Source organism: Trichosurus vulpecula, chromosome 6 (genome assembly GCF_011100635.1).
Source record: "Trichosurus vulpecula isolate mTriVul1 chromosome 6, mTriVul1.pri, whole genome shotgun sequence".
Taxonomy (NCBI): domain Eukaryota; kingdom Metazoa; phylum Chordata; class Mammalia; order Diprotodontia; family Phalangeridae; genus Trichosurus; species Trichosurus vulpecula.
Window position 1 is genome coordinate 51748210 of NC_050578.1, and position 16274 is coordinate 51764483.

At 39.9% G+C, this 16274-nt stretch overlaps 1 protein-coding gene across 1 annotated transcript in view; it reads left to right on the forward strand.

The window, feature by feature from the left end:
* The first annotated feature begins 11595 nt into the window (after window positions 1-11595).
* The window catches only part of INTS12 (integrator complex subunit 12), a 35630-nt gene continuing 30951 nt past the window's right edge, over window positions 11596-16274 (forward strand). Inside the window, exon 1 of the mRNA XM_036763499.1 lies at window positions 11596-11704. The gene's annotated coding sequence lies outside the window, so the exon portion shown is untranslated. The remainder of the gene's footprint in view (window positions 11705-16274) is intronic.

Below are 16274 nucleotides of genomic sequence, written 5' to 3' on the forward strand. Positions count from 1 at the left end.
TAAGTATTTGTCAAGTCCTTTCACTGTGGTCTCCAAGCCATCTTTTGCATTAATTCTGGCTTCTTTACTCCCAGGGCCTAATTAGGCCCTTAAGACATCCCAGTCTCCTGCTACCTGCTTCTGCACTGGGCTAAGTGCCTTATCAATATTATCTCATTTGTTCCTCACAACAATCCTGGGAGGTCCCTATTATTATTCCTATTTTGCAGGTCAAGAAACAGGCTAATGGAGGTTAACTGATTTGCCCGAGGTCTCAAAGCTGGTGTGTGAGGCCAAATTTGAATTCAGGTCTTTCTGACTCTAGGCCCACCACTATCCTCCATGAGTCACCGAGGTAAAAAATGGAATGACTGGAAGGATGGTGGTCCTCAAAACAAAGTTGTATTTGGAAAGGGATGTAGGAAGAGAATTTTGTTTGGAACTTGTTGAGTTTGAGATGCCTACAGGACATCCAGTTTAAAAAGTGTAATTGGCAGCAGAGAGAATAAGATTAGATAGAAAGATCTGGAGATTATTTCCATAGAGATAATTAGACTCATGGGAACTGAGAACACCAAGTGAGAGAATATAGAGCAAAGGTTATTAACTTTGGATCTAGGAACACAATTTTTTTTAGTATTTTGATAATTACATTTCAGTATAATTGATTTCCTTTATAATCCTATATATTTTATTCATTTAAAACCTTTTTTTTGAAAAGAGGTTCATAGGCTTTATCAGACTGTCATTGGGATCCATGACACAAAAAAGGGGGACCAATAGATGGGATGATTACGAAATTATTGGCATCTTTAGAGACCACAGTTTTACAATAATTCTCTCAGGTAAGCAGGGGAAAGAAAGATTGTCCCCATTTATCTCGGATCTCCAGATCCACACCAGGCTTTGTTCAATCCTTCAAAATCAGGGGCTTTGAACCTCTTCTGTGGCATGGACTTCTTGGGCAGTCTAATGAAGCCTACAAACCTCTTCTCAGAATAACTGTTTTAAATACAGAGGGTTACAACAGTAACCAATTACATTGAAATATTACTATCAAAATATTAAAAAGTCCAGGGATACCAGCTTAAAACCCCTGACCTAAAGGATTATCTGAGATAGTCTACATTAGACACAACTGAGTAACATGAAACTATTACTGAGCAAACTACCTTTCTCCTACTTGGTTGTGGTTTTATATTCAGAGAAAAAATACATACACGAAAAAAAAAATCAGCTAAACATTTATTGAGACTACACACACACACATACACACACACACAGGAAATAAAACTAAAAGGAGAGAAAAAAATAAAAATCCATGCCTACCACAAGTTTTCAGTCTAGTTGAAGAGTTTTCCCCCAGCATTCTCTGCTGGATTGGCTCACAAAGCCTCAAATTTACTTCTGTTAGTGTACCAAGTAGAAAAGACACCTAGATGCCTGCCACAAGAAGATATTCCCTGAATTGAGAACATCTCTCTTCCATCTACAAGCCTAGGGAATTGCAGATTATAAAACTAATCTTGTTAACATACATGTTTCCCTTTGAAAATAATAAATCACATTCTCTTACAATTCTTTTTCACGTATACACAAATACACCTTTCAGGGACTATGTGCTCCTCAAAGACAGGCACAATATTCTTTATGAATTCTTCACATTGTTTAATATTTAGCATTTTTTAAATATTCATAGTAATAACATGGATTAATGATAACCTGCCTCACAAAAGTAGTTTAAAACTAATGATATACATAAGTGAAAATATAAAGTATTAATTTTAGCTAACCTAACAATATTTTAAAAAATCAATTTCTAATATGCATTTAGATATTGAAAAATGATTATTTCTCTCTTATATTAATAACCAAGTATTGAGATTAAGATTTTTCTTTTCTATTTCCAATCTTGCCCAAAAATATATCCTACCTCGACCATCTTACTAGGTATAATTATTACCTCACCCAAGTAGAAAACCTTAAAAAGAAAATCTAATCTAGATGAATTCCCACTCATTTTGTTCTACTAAGGCTTGGGTGGGGGTAGATTCCTTTGCCTAGATTACCTGAGGGGGGAGAAGTCTAGCTAGAGATGAGTTTCTCTTTGTCTATGAGCGATATGATCAGTCACATTACCCAGTCCCTTATGAAAAGAGGCCCACCTCTCATTATAATATTTATTCTCTCATTAATTGTTAACCAATCAGAGTTAATTCCCTTCTCTCAGGAACACCCGCTCTTCCTAGAGAATATAGGTATCAAGAGGCCTTCATCAGAGTTCTTTGATTTATGAGAGAAAGCCAAATGACCATCTTTTTAGTAATAATTAATTATTAATTATCCAGAAACTATGTCTCTTGAACTTTTTATATGTCACATTTCCTTTGAAATTTAAAAAAGTACATTTTAAGTAATCTAAGATTTTCATCTAAAAACATTCTTAGCCATCCTTTGACCATTACATAGTAAAGTAACTTACACAAGCTAGTATCTTGCAGGCTCAAGTTTGGTAACTTTATATTCTGGGGTCCTTCCAAGTGTCTATTTTTTGCTGTAAGTTGGCAAAGCTGGCCATCCCTTCATATTGCCTCCCTAACTGGGGAATTTTATGGTTCATTATCTCAATGTCATGAGCCTTCCAAAGATGGTTATTACAGAATCATCTGCTGAGTTTCCATAGGTCCTGGAACCCAGACCTTGTTCCTCCTGATTACTCTTCTGTTAACAGCCAGCAGCATCATTTGCTCCTCCTCTTGGCTTAAACGGGAGCTACATTTCCATTTCTCCAGAGAAATAAGAGCAAGCAGCCAGCAGTAAAAGCTACAAAACACTGAAGCTGAAAGGAGCTTGAAAAACCTTTATCCCTTCCTTGGACCTGCCAATTTTCCAGAGGAAATTGTCTCATAGATGAAATGGGCAAGTAAAGAGAAAAATAAAAACAGAATCCTTCTGTTACTTTCGGGTATCAAGATTTTTTAAAAAAAAATCTTTTGTAACACATCTTAGCTTTGACAAGAGGCCTGAAGTGAAAGATTTTCAGAGATGAGGAGGTAAAGGTGCCTTGAGCATAGTTTTCTTTCCAAAACCATTTTAGCAGATGAGAAACACCCAACTCTAGGTCAAACATACCCACTGCCTCAATATGTGATAACAAGCAGCACTTTATTCAGCCACAGTGGGAGAAAAAAGAGAGTCCAAAGAGGACTAAGTTGGCAAATGGTAGAGATCCAGAACTCTGGGTTGATCACCTGCTCTGCCAAGGAGAATGATGTTTGGACCAGATGGGGCAGAGACATGGTGGCTAACAGGGAGCTGAGGATAGTCACAATAAGTAAGGAGAAAGTAAAAAAGGTACCCACCTCTGAGAAGTTTATCATCTGTCCTACATAAATAACAGGGTCCTAAAAATTGGCAGATATGGAACCACTCAAGAATCTTTGGAAGACTGGGGAACGGGCAAGGTGCCGCAGAAAGGGAGCACAATAAATACCCCCCATTTTCAAAAGACATGATAAGGGATTTTAGAAGTGATAGATCAGGGGAGCTTAACTTCCTAAGAACATCCCAGAATGTAATATTTAAAGGGATGGCTAATAAACATCTTACTTCAGTTTTTGATATAGCTGTTAGACATCAGCGAGCTACACATGGATTACCTACATTTTGGCCAAACATATGACAGTTAAGTGGATTAGTACAAGCTGAATGGCTAGACCCAATAAGTCATTCCTAGTATAATGTCAGCATGGAATAAAGTCTTCATAGGAATATCTGAGTCTGAGCAGGGACCTCTGTGTTTGGCACTGTGCTATTTAACATTTCTGTCAGTGGCTTGGATAAAGGCATAGAAAACATGCTTATCAAATTTACAGAAGATACAGAGCCAGAAGGGGTAGCTAGCCATTGAATCAGAATTAAAAAAGATCTTGGCAGGATAGAAAAATGAGCCAAAATTAATACTGTGAAACAAAGGCTTAAAAAATCATCTTTGGAAGTACAATTCAGAGGAGTTGTGGCTAAATAGCAATTCATCTGAAAACAATCTGGGAACTTTACTAGACTACAAATTTATTTAATCAATAGTGCAATGTGGCAACCAAAACCCCAAACAATTTTAGGCTGTATTGAAAGGCCTCATGTATAGGCCTGTGAAGATAATAATAGTATTGCTCTCCCCTGCTCTGGCCAGACCGCATCGAGTATTTTTGACCAGTCTTAGTTTAATAAGAACATTGACAATCTGGAGAATGTCCTGAAGGACAACATGAATGGGGAAGAACCCTGAACTCATGCCATATCAGAATCAACTGAAGGAACTTGGGATGTTTTATCTTGAAATGATTTGGGGAAGGGGAGGTCATGGAAAGGATATGATAGCTGTTTTCAAGTTATTTTAAGGGCTATCATTCAAAAAAGGTAATAGATTGCTATGCTTAGCCCCCAAAGGAAGAATGAGGGGGGAAAAAGGGAGAAATTTCCAAGAAAATTTAGGCTTAAGGAAACTTTCCTAACAGAACTGTCTAAAAACAGAATGGGTTTCCTTAGAGGGTGGTGGGTTCCCCCTCACTGAAAGCCTTCCAGCAAAATTTGAATGGTTAACACTAGATATGCTATAGAGGTAACCCTATTTTAGGTTTGGGTTAGAATGCAAAGTTTATTTAGAGTCCTTCCAACTCTCAGATTTTGTGATTCTATTCAATATTTTGATAGCACATTGCTGATAAAGCCATAATTCAAAAGTCATGATCAGTGGCAATTATGACTGTCAGAGCTCAGAAGAAAAAAGAACTTTTAATATATTTTATATACAAACAAGATGGTACTGTTAAAATAAGAACTGTGGGTATATATAATTGAAGCAGATAGTAGAAGCTCTAATAGATAATGGTGTTAGGATGACCTGAAATGGGGAAAAGTGGCCAAGGTCAGAAGAAGCCACTGCTCACAAGGATATTAGACAAGCTAAAGGTCTAACATTGCTATATTGTTTCATCTTTCTTGCCAGAATTCCACAGGACCTAAGTTTTCCCAGCAGTTTACCTAGGCATATTCATACATAAAAATGAACTTGATTTTATATGCTAGATGTATTTTGAAAAAAAAAAAGTTGTTTCATATTATTATAAATCAACTCTTTTACAAATCAGGCCATCTTGCCAGTTATTGAAAAAAATTCTTGCCATGGTGAACACGGGACTTGGAGTCAGTCTGTCAACTAGCATTTATTAAGCACCTACTCTGTGCTGGGGGATTAAAAAAAAGGACAGATACCAAATAGTCCCTGCTTAGACCTCACAGAGTCAGGAGTCAGGAGACCCAACGTTCAGATCAATTGGCTGTGGGACTCTGGGCAAGTTATTTAACCCCTCGGCTTGTTTCTCCATTGGTAAAATACAGATAATTACTCCAATCAACAGGCTGAATGGGGAAAAAAAAGTTTTATATCAAACTTCTCAACTAAGGGTTTGGTATACAAGATATATCCACTATTAATAGATATATCTGTGTATGTGCATATAAAAGAACTTCTTTTATACACACACACACACACACACACACACACACACCCACTGCCAAATAGATAAGTGGTCAAAGGATATGAACAGTTATAATTTGCAAACTATTAACAATCACACAATAGTGCAATTGTTGGTAGAGTTGTGAATCGATGCGACCACTTTGGAAAACATTTTGGAATTATGCAAGTAAAGTGACTAATATGTCCATCCCTGTAAACCAGAGATTCCATTACTAGACATATACTCAAAGGAGGTCATTGATAAAAAGTCCCCATACACACCAAACTATAAGAAATGATGAATGTGATTTAAAAAAAAAAACATGGATACATTAACTGATACAGAGTGAAGTAAGCTGAGCCAAAAAAAAGAATACACAATAATTAAAACAGCATAAATGAAAAAAAAAAACCTACCACAAAACAATCTAAATTGAACTCTACAAAATTATAAAGAACAAATCTCAGATGAGATTCAAGAAAATACTTCCTGTTACTTTGCAGAAGCAGGAGGTCCACTGGGACAGATCACTGAATATGTTTTCATATTTTTTCAACATGCTCATCAGTTTTGCTGATTGTTTACTCTCATTTCAGTCTTTTATTCTTTAAAAAAATTGTCCTATGGGATAGCTGGAGATGGGGCAGGAAGTATACTGGGGAAATATAGTTAATGCAAAAACAAAAGTTATGAATAAAAAATTATTTTTTTAAAATTGGCTCCTACATCACAGGACTGTGATAAGGATCAAGTAACATAACATGTAAAGGACCATACAAATGTTAGCTATTCTGTCTCATAAGTACTTAATAAATGCATTTGAAAGCTTCTAATTTTATAACTGCAGTTTCAACAGGACACCAAAGGATGGCATCTAAAATTGTCAAGGACTCCAACTATGGCAAATTAGAAAGTAATGAAAATTATCCTAGGAATTTTGTTCTTCTCAGTGATCTTCCAGCCAAATTTAACTTTTTTAATGGTATTTCTATGTTGGTTTTCCTTGAGGTAAACATCTGCCCAGGCTACTGGATTAGAACAATCTTTGAGCCAAACATCAATGTAAGAAGAACTGCAATGTTCATTCACAACACCACTCCAAGGCTGTATAAAATTCTTGGCACTTCAGTTTATTAACACACCCAAAGTCAGCTCCTTGATAACTCAAGGAGACATTCTGCTTTCATCTTTTTGTTCACACAGTCTATTCTATTTAATTTCATTGCTGATATACAATTCGATACTCATTTATTTAGGACCTACTATGTGCAAAGTGAAAAAGGGTTTTGAAGTCTGGTCTCAAACATCAAACAGTTGCTTTTTTCTCAGTGGCCCACACTTTTGAAGACTATGTATACATCGTGGATAGCTGCCACATCTGCAAGTTTCTTCACCAAGATCTATCTTCCCTGTTAAAATCATAGGTCTTAACAAAAATAAAAGTACGTCAGGCACTATACCAAGTGCTAGGGTATTCAAAGACAAGAGGGGGACATTCCTGTCTATTGAACAACTATATTCTCATCATGTCAACTTTTACCTCTACCAGAAAAATGTAGCTAAAATGGTAAAATGCTAAAAGGAAAGGCCATCTAAGCCAATTAAGTGAAATACCCTACCCAAGGAGGGCAGAGGGGAATTCTTTTGGGGGGGAAGAGAGTGGGAGAAAGGAGGAGAGAGAACACATTTATATAGTACCTATTGTGATCTAAACAATACTAAATAATTTATTACAAAGATTCTCATTTGATTGTCACAACAACCCTGCTATTATTATTATCCCGATTTTATAGTTGAGGAAACCGAGGCAAACAGCAGTCAAGTGACTTGCCCAGGATCACATAGCTAGTACACATCCGAGACCACACTTAAACTCAGGACTTCTTGATTATAAGCCCAGCACTCTATCCATCCACCCCCTGGCTGCCTCCAGACCAAAGTAACCTTAGGAAAAAAGGGAGATTTTCTTCTGGGCTACACTACAGTGGCTCACACTTTACATACTATTTTAAAGCTTACAAAGCACTCTTCCAGTGTTAGGGTGAAATGGCTTGGCTAGCTTCAAACATCTCTTCCAGAGTCCACTCTATATATACCAAGCTGTCTTAGGAATTCTGTTAAGGCATTAGTCTCACCCAGTTCTAAGTAAGAGCATAAAAACATTCCAAAATAAGATGTAAATGATTTATGGAATCGTTTCATACAGCTCTCCTCCTCCCTAATGCTGGAATGGGTGGCATAATTAGCCTGAGTACTCTGTATTTCCCCCCAAAATATTAACCATTTAGTTGCAGAATCATTCTTTCTATTTTGCTACAAATAAATGTCCTCTCCACTTACTCTACACTTATACTTTGCTACCCTGACTGAATTCTATAAGTAATCTGAAAAAAGAAAAATCACTGAGCTGTTACATGAAAACCATGCTGACTGATCTAACAGAAAGAAGCCTGGATCTGAGTTCAGGTCCTCTCTCCTGGAAAAGTTACTAAACTTCTATGGGCCTGTTTTCTTATCCACAAAATGAGTATCGGTTAGGATAATCTTTAAGGTGCAACAGCTCAAAATGCTACTAAATTCCATGATATGTCTCAGGAAGTTGAAGTTTGTAGAGAGCAATTCAGAGGCGATACTTCATAAAGAATTATAGAAACTGAAGTCCAATTCTAAAGGTCAAGGCATGTGGACAAAAAGCTATGTTAGTATTTAAACTGCTTCTTTGGATTGAAATGTAAAAGTAAAATGTTTTCATGTAAACTTAGCCATAAAGAGAGAATCAGAAAAGACTCTGTTGCCACAAAATCCAAATCCTCAGAGATATTCCTGAGTTCATAATGAACAGGGATCCACAGGGTGGATGTTGACACCACTAAGGCATTTCAGCAGGGCCAGAATATGGCAGTCTACCAGGTTGAATGTAATTACTGCAGTCAGTATCCCAGCAGTGGACTGCTTAGACTGCCTTTAATTTCTAAGGGCAACACAAGGTGCTGAGTTCCACCTAAAAATAATTAAATATAATAAACTCCCATACTGTGTACAAATTATGAAATAGGCAGAGAGCACCAGATACTGAGGGAAGCAGGGAGCATAATCCTTGAAACCTCAGACATCACTGATACTCCCCACCTGAATATGCTAGCTTTTATGTTACAATAAAGTGTTGCCCTTTTAAAAGGCTATTTGAAAGCTCATTATTGATCCTTTAGTTCAAGTCACAAAGGACATAAAAGTTATATGGAAAATAACAGAAAACTGAGAAAGTATTTTCTAATGCAACTGAAAAAGAGCATGCTAATAGAAGCAGAAGCAGCCAAAAATAACGTGTTAAAGGACTGTTTAACCAAATCTCTTATTCGCATTGACCTCTTCAACTAATATTTTAAAATGTAACTAAAATAGGAAGGCACCTTTTCAGTTAAAGACAATCTCTCAGTCAGAGACAGTATTGTGACTTCCCCACCAAGGAATTTAAAAAAAAAAACCAAGACAAGGATCTTAATATCAAATTTATTTACAAGACAAATTACAAACAGCTTATTTCTGTCATGGCGTACAGCTTCAAAATAGCTTGAAAAAAATTTAAGCTATCTATTTAAATGACAAAGCTTACATTTCAAAACTGTTATAAGGAACTGTCCATCAGCTTTTGCATTTGTCCATAGGAATGTTAATTCTTCCTATTTGCATTTCCTATAAAATAATAACAACATTTTTTAAATCAACTTACTCAAAATTATCATTTGGCTGTAGTCAGGCATGAACTGTATCGGTTACCTCAAAAATCTATAAATGCCAAAAAAAAAAAGTAATTTTCCGTGTCAGCATCTGATACACTGTTAGCATTAGCTAGCATCCTCCTGGGGATCTAGGGAGCCTGAGACTTAGCGAACAGGGAGTCCAGCGAGAAACTCCAAGGCCACTGAGTCCTAGTAGGAAGAAGGGGAGCATCCTGAACATTTCAATTTTATCAGGACTCATGATTTCATCCGTGTAGAGAACTCCCTTGAGAAAAGCTCCCTCTACCACTGTAGGTTTGCATGTTGTCTCCCATTAGACTGTGAGCTCTTTGAAAACACCACATACTTTTTCATCTTTTGACATTTCTTTGATCCCCAGTGCTTAGCACAGTATGGAGGACGTTGTAGGTGCTTAATTAAATGCTTGTTGACTTGACCCAACTAATAGTCACAGTGCAGAGGGTTCTCTCCTTAGTCCATGAACTTATTTTAAAAAAAATATTCTGACAGTTGTATTTCAATATAATTAGTTTCCTTTGTCATCCTAGGTTTACTTCATGCACTTAAAAACATTTTGAAAAGGAATTCATAGGCTTTACCACACTGCCAAAGGGGTTCATGACACACACACAAAAGGTTAAGAACATTTGTCTTAGGGTGTAGCAGCTTGGGACACTTAGTCTTGCCCAACATCACACAATCAGTATGCTTGTTCAAAGCAAGTCTGACTGAGGATCACAGACCTTAGGGGTTTTCTAGTCCAACCTCTTTATCTTACAGGAGAGGAAAATAAGGCCCAGGGAGGTTAACTGACTTGCCCTAAGCAACAAAAGTGTGATTTGACCCTGAATCTCTTTAACACCAGTTATATTTTCAACAAAGTGAGTCTCAAGTGTACTTCCAGGGTTGGGTGCTATCAGATTGGTTATTGTCCCTCCTTCTGGAAGAAGACCAAAATGACATCACTATGTTGAAGTCAAGGTACAGTGTGTCCCACTGCAGCTGATCAGACCAATACAAGCCTAGAAAGCTCTACCTTCTAGGGCACAAATGATGAGGTTAATAGATGAAGGTGCAAGTTGAATTTGGGGGGTTAAGACTGGCTATTATGCCGGCACTTTATTTCCTGACTACCAGCTTCCTTCCAAGTCCCAGGTAAAATGCCAACTTCTACAGGAAGCCTTTGGATGCTCCTTAATGCTAATGCCTTCCTTCCGAGGCTTATCTCCAATTTGTGCTGTTCAAATTGTGTTTGTACACAGTTGTTTCTATGTGAGCTCCTTGAGGGCAGATACTTGGGGGAGTGGTGGGGCTCTGACAGTACTGGGAGAGTACTGGGTCTGGAGTAGGAAAGACCAGAATTCAAATCTGGAATCTGAAGCTTCCTAGCTGTGTGAACCTAGGCAAGTCACTTCGCTGCAGTTTCAATCTCCCCATGGGTAAAACGAAGATAATAATAGTGCCTACTCCCAAGGTTGTTGCGAGGGATCGAATGAGGTAATTGTAAAGCGCCTGGCCCACAGTAAGCAGTATATAAATGCTAGCTACTATGTTATTTATTAGAACTTGCTGCGTGTCCCTGAGCGAGTCACTTCGCCTCTGACTCGTTTTCCTGATGCTGGGGATAAGTCTAGCACCCACCTCCCAGGGCTGTTATAAGGACCAAGTGAGATAATAACCGTCAGACACTTAGCACGGCGCTAGGCTAAGAAATGATTAATAAATGCTTGTTCGCTGACCTAGCGGTATTCCGAGAGGTATGGACGGGAGGAAACTGAATGGATCAAGAAATCCCTCCCTCTATCCCTTGTTTATACGGCATCGGTACCCTGGGTACCAGCTTGGGCTTTGTGTAGGTACAAGGGAAGGGAAAAACCGGTGAAGTTGACGCCATTTCTATGCAAGTCTAGTAGGACAATAGGGGTTCAGCATGACAACAGTAAGCGCTTAATAAATGCTTGCTGACTAAGGAAAAGAAGCTACTTTAATCAAACGGCCGGGTCAAAGATCGCTCCGAGGAGGGTGACCAGAGGTCAGAGGGCTTCACAGCCAGGGACCCCCTCCCCGTCTCTGGATGCTCTGTCCCGGCCCGGACCCATACTGGTCCAGAGGTAAGGGCAGAGCCCCCCGCGCAGCTCCCCGCCCCCCGCCCCCGCCGCTCCTTTGGGCTCCCAACCCGCTCACCCAGCCCGAGTCCCGAGGTCCCCGAGAGCCTCGGCGCGCGGTGATTCATAAAACGAGCGGACCGGAAGATGAGCGGCAAGCCGGGCACCGTACACGTCACTTCCGGTAGTCGCACCTCTGAATATTTTCCCTCCCCTCTGTGCTCCAGGAACCTTTATTTTTCCGCTCCGGGAGCCAGCCGGCGGGTGTCTGCGGCTCGGCTCCAGAAGCGGACGCCGGGGCGGGACGGAGAGGCGGCGGAGGGCGTGGGCCCGTGGCGCGCGCGCGCGAGTGGGGCCGGTGAGTCGGGGAGTGGGGGGGGCCGCAGCCCGCGAGGGTCCTTGGCGGGCGCGCGGACGGGCCCGCGCTCACGGCCGCTTCCCCCGGCGAAGGGCCGGAGGGGGCGGAGTCAGCGGGGCCGGAGCTGGCGGGGGGGGGGTGGGGGGAGGTGGGGACTGACCCCTGGTGGGCCCCGCCCTGCGCGGACCTCTGCGCCGACCGTGTGAAGGCGGCCGTAAGTGCAGAGAGTCACATAGGCGGGGACCCGAGTTCGAATCCTGCTGCAGACTCTCTTGCCAGCCTTGACCCGTCGGCCTCAGTTTTCCCTATTGTAAAACGAGAGGTTAATAAATAGCCATCCTTACCCCACACACACACCCCGGCCAAGTCCCCCAACTTCTGTCCGCCTCAGATTCCTTCTCTATCAAATGGGGATAATAACGGCACTTGCTCGTGCCCAAGCCACTTCTAACTTTTTTTCCTGCCTCATTTTCCACTTCTGCAAAATGGGGGTAATAATGGCACCTGCCCCTGGCCACGCCACTTTAATTTCTTTCCCTGCCTCAGTTTCCTCCTCTGTAAAATGAAACGGCACCGGCATCTTCCAGTCGTTGTGAGGGTCAAATGAGATAACGCCTGTAAAGTGCTTTTACCCCCTACATGACGATAGCAGTGAGGATGAGGGTGAGGATGGGTAGAAGCAGCTGGCCTTGGTGGAAGGAATTCCTGGAGCCCGAAAGACCTGGGTTCAAGTTGAATCCATGCCGGATGGGTGGCCTCACGTCTCTGTGCTCCGGGCCGCTAGCGTCAAAGTCTCCCGGAAATGGGGGCCACAAAACTGTACATGAGGATCTCTGTGGGAAGCCCCATAGTTGACTTAGAAACCCACGTATTAACATTTTTGTGTGCTCTCTCGATATTGTTTATTTTATTTATTTTGTTTATTTTTAGTTATTTTGTTTATTTTTAGTTATTTTGTTTATTTTTAGTTATTTTATTTTCATTTTTTTTCTTTATTTTCATTGATTTTGTTAAATACTTCCTGATTCCATTTTAATCTGTTTAGAGAGGCTTGTGGACCACATGCATTTGACTCTTCAGCCCTAGGCAATTCTCTGGGAGTTTAGTCACCTGGGAGCTCCCAACTCTGATGAAATCACAGATCCTGTGTGAAAAAAAAAAAAAGCAAGAGCAGGCCTGTGACGATTCAGGGGAGAGGTAATCAGGGTGATCTCCCGAGGCAACAAGCACTTTTTTTTTTAATCAGATGCTTTCTATGTGCCGGGTCTTAGGAAAGGCAAAATCTGGGTTGCTGACCTTCCAATACAGAAGGCAACAGTATTCCCAGCAGCTGTTTTGCCTAGTGTGTCACGCACAGCCCGAAACGTGTGTATTTTCTTCTCCAGTGTTCCCTTTTGCTCTGTCCCCTTACATGTTGGTTTAGAAGTGGAGTCTGCCCTCTTCACCTTACCTTGTTTTACCTTCTGAAGACGATAGCTTTAGAACTGACATTTGTCTCGAAGGTCATCTAGTCCATCGTACTCTGAAGGTCATCTCCTCTTACAGATGAGGAAAATGTCTCTCAAAGACATTGAGCACATTGAGCGATTCTCCTAAGGTCATGGAACCAGTAAAATTGGCAGAGCAGAGATGCAAAGTCAGGTCTTCTTTTCATAGAAAGAGAAATTTGTGAGAACTTAGTAGATAAGAACAGGCAACATCTGCCCTTGAAGACGTATCGATAACTGCATCTGTTGAAGAAAGTAAAGAGATTGCCTAGGACCTCAGAGCATCATCCTGGCTAATGTTACAGAGTCTTTACTGGCTGTTTTGAGGTGTTAGCGTAGTGAGCTGATGGGAATGAATATGTTTATTCTCCATCTGTAATCCTTCCAGGCTTTAAGGCCATTTCCTTGCCAAAGAGATGAATGTGGGAGTTTTTTTCCTCTACTGTCAGATTTGGAAAGGTGATACAGGTTATAGTAGTAAAGGCCAACTTTATGAGTGTATTATTATTAATAATAGTGTACCAAATTCAGCTGTGAAAACTTAGGTACTCTGATAAAAACAATGATCCAAGACAGTTCCAAAGGATTTATGATAAAAAGTGCTGTCCACCTGCAGAGATATCTGATGAACTCTGAGTGCAGACTAAAGCATACTTTTTAAAATTCCTTTATTTCTCTTGCTTTCGTGTGTGTTTTCTTTTGCATCATGGCTAAAATGGGAATATGTTTTGCGTGACTTCCTATGTATAATTGATATATGGCTTGCTTTCTCAAGGGGTAGTGGAAAGGTGGGAAGGCAGAGAATTTGGAATTCAGATTTTTTTAAATAAATAATAAAAAATGTAAGTGTTATTGGCAAATACTTAAAGTATATAAAATACATTAAAAATAATAGTGTGTCTAAGTTAGCAGATTTATCAAGTGACTGTGTCAAGCTTTGTGTTTGGAGCTGGGAATATAAAGACTGAAATCCCTGCCCTCAGGGAACTCGCATTATACTAGGGAGGTACAACATATAAACAAACAAGGAAATAGAGGATGATTTTAGGAGAATCTGGAAAGACTTCCCCTAAATATTGACATCAAGTCTTAGCTTTGAAGAATTCTAAGAAGCCTTGACGTGAAGCAGGGTCAGATGGGAGTGCTGAGCTTAGAGTCAGCATATGTGGCCTCATGGGCTATCTGAATATTTACTGACTCGGTTACTATGGGCAAATGGCTTCAGTTTTATCATCTGTAAAATGGAGAGATTGATACCTGCACTACCCAACTTCTAGGGTTTGTTTGTATTATCTCTCTTCGGTTTCCACATCTGCTAGATTGAGTGACTGTGTGATCCCTGATCTCTTCACCATGAATATTCTCATTGACTAATTCACTGGGTCCTTGTGGGGAAAGTGCTTTGTAAACGGCAGTATTCTGCCTACATGTGAGCTATTATCCTTCTCCTCCACTCATTGTTTTCATAGTATTCTCCTTATTCTTAGGGTTCGTTTTGAAGAGTACTTAAACTTGACCAGTTAAGTAGATGTTACAAAGTTCCAGCCTTTGAAATCTCTCTTATCAGTCTCCTCTCAACTCCAATTGTGAATCCACCTTAATTTAGGCCTCCATTTCTAGGGCCTAGATTATAGTAAGGGCCTCTTAATTGATCTTCTTGTCTCCAATCTATCACTCCCTCCAATCCATCTTCTACTTTGCTACTTAAATAATCTAACATACTGCTCTGGTGATGTCATTCATCTTCTCAAAAGCCCTTCATAGCTCTCCATTGCCTCGCAAGTTAAGTGTAAACCCTCGATCCTGGCATTCAAGCTCCTCTGCAGTCTGGCTTCAACCAGTATCTAGCTTTGTCTCACTCCCCTCCTTCATGTACTCTTATGTCTCAGCTGAACTAAACCCCTGCCAGCCACCTTTTCTCATGGTCCTCACTTTCATCTCTCTGCCTTCTCTCATGGAGTCCCCTGTTCTTAAACTAGACTCCTAACCTCCCTCCATCCCCAAGAATATAATTTAAAAAAAAATAAGTTTTCCTTGTTGTCTTTTTTTTTTAAACATCACCATAATTTCCCCCAGTGTCTCTCTGTCCCTTGGAGAGGGAAGGGAATAGTAAGTATCTGTGTAGCACCTACTATGTGCTTGGCATTGTTAAGCACTTCTGCAAATATCCTCTCATTTGATCCTTACAAGAACACTTCAAGATACATACAGTTGAGGAGACTGTAAAATGCATCCCATATAACAGAATATTTTTTAAAGACAAAAATAGAGGGAAAAATCAGTATAATTGATAAATACACAAAAAGTATGAAAATATGTACAGCATACTACATGTGTACCTCTCACCTCTTCCAAGGTGGTACTGTGAGATATACTTGTCTTTACATTATTCTGATGATTATGTATTGTAGGGGGCAGCGGGGTGGGGAACTGCTGGGGGGATTGGGGAGTGTAGTGGTTACTGCAATCTGTATCAGTTTGTGTAGATTTTCTGGTGCTTCTCTATGTTTATCACATTTATCGTTTCTTATAACACAATGATATTCCATTACGTTCATGAATCACAGCTTGTTTAGCCATTCCCAATAGATGAACCTCTACTCTTTTTCTAGTTCTTTGACATCACAAAAAGTGCCACTATAAATATTTTGGTATACTGCATATGGGAATGATTTTCTTATCAGTGGCTTTCCTTGGGTATAAGCCTGGTAATGGAATCTCTGGGTCAAAGGATATGGACATTTCAGTCATTTTATTTGCATAATTACAAATTGCTTTCCAAAATGGTTATGTTGATTCTCAGCTCTTCCAACAGGTCAGTAGTATGCCTGTTTTCCTATGTTCCCTCCAACATTGATTACTATTCCCATTATTTTGTCATCTTTACCAGTTTGCAGGGTGTGAGATGAAACTGCAGGGATTTTTTGATTTGCATTTCTCTTATTAGCGATTTGGTTTGCAATTCTTTTGAAAACAGTTTGTTCACATCCTTTGACCACTTGTCTTTTGGAGAATAGCATATATATGCTAACATTTATATAGCCCTTACTATGTGCTAAGCGCTGCTCTAAACGCTTTACTGT